Source organism: Echinops telfairi, unplaced genomic scaffold, assembly GCF_000313985.2.
Source record: "Echinops telfairi isolate 266 unplaced genomic scaffold, ASM31398v2 ScPeMD7_7457;HRSCAF=8495, whole genome shotgun sequence".
NCBI lineage: Eukaryota > Metazoa > Chordata > Mammalia > Afrosoricida > Tenrecidae > Echinops > Echinops telfairi.
Genome location: NW_022111357.1, coordinates 21,629,138 through 21,630,297, shown reverse-complemented (window position 1 = coordinate 21,630,297; position 1,160 = coordinate 21,629,138). Strand labels below are relative to the sequence as shown.

Genomic DNA, 1,160 nt, shown 5'->3' with positions numbered 1-1,160 from the left:
GGCTTGTTTATCCCCAGGAGCAGGATCTTGATAAGTTCTAGGAGCTGAAGTCCAAAGCTCGATAGGTTATGAACCAGTTTGGCCCCTCAGCCCTAAGAAACCTCTCTAATTTCTCGTCCATCAAGCCAGAACCAGCCAGCACCCCTCTGCAAGGCTCCATGGCCAATAGCACGATGGTGGTAAAAGTACCGGGCACTCCTGGTGCTGGAGGACGGCTCAGCCCTGAACACAACCAGGTATTGATGGGGAAAGCACAAGACATAGCAAGAGAAGTGCATCCTAATGAGCAGTTGGATGAAGATATGGAGGAGATGCTGCTTGCTACAGATTGCTGACGTTTTAATCAAGAGTGCGGTGACAAGCCTGCCAGCTTGCCAGGCATCGCAAGTCCAGCACCCTGGAGGTGAAGACGTCCAGCCGCATCCAGAGCGGCAGTGGAACATGTGCATCCCAGGATTTGACTCTGAGGAAAGCCCACTTACAAGAAAGCTTGAGTCACAGAGGCTCTTAAACGGAGAATGGCACCGATCCAGAAAACAACCAAGAAATAATCATGGCAGGGTCAGGGACTGGGCAGCAAAGATTTGGAGATGCCTCAGCCATCTCACCATGGGGTTTTTTTTGTTTTTTGTTTTTTCACACTTTATGGAGAAGCATATATTGTTTATTAACAGTGCAGCAATATCTAAAATGACTTTGAGAATCTGCCAAAATAATAAAGCCTCCTATCCCAAGAGAAGATTTTATTCGTGGTCTGTTATACATGTGAGTGGATGTGGGACAAAGCGTTACGGTCTTGTTGGGGAGACAGTATTAGCAGGACATGTAGAGGTTTTTGTTTCCTTCTCCCCTGGCCTTTCCCTGTACTTTGTTATATGAATATGACTTTCATTCGCTTTTACAAAATGAAGAAGTTTTTGATCAAAAACAAAGAAGAAACAGCTTCAAGCAACCATTAATAATTGGAACACATGGGAGGGGGAGGGGGGAAAAAGGAAAATGAGCTGATTCCGGGAACCCAAGAGGCAAGCGAATTTTGGGAAATGATGAGGGCAACAAATGTATAGATGTGCTCTACACAATTGATCTATGTATTGTGATGAATTTTATAAGCCCCAATAAATTGATTAAAAAATAAAAATAAAAACAGTATTTCACTC

The 1,160-nt window shown here is 44.2% G+C and overlaps 1 pseudogene; it reads left to right on the top strand.

Annotated features, from left to right (window-relative positions):
* The window catches only part of LOC101643609, a 2,138-nt pseudogene extending 1,587 nt beyond the window's left edge, over positions 1–551 (top strand).
* The last annotated feature ends 609 nt before the right edge of the window (positions 552–1,160 follow it).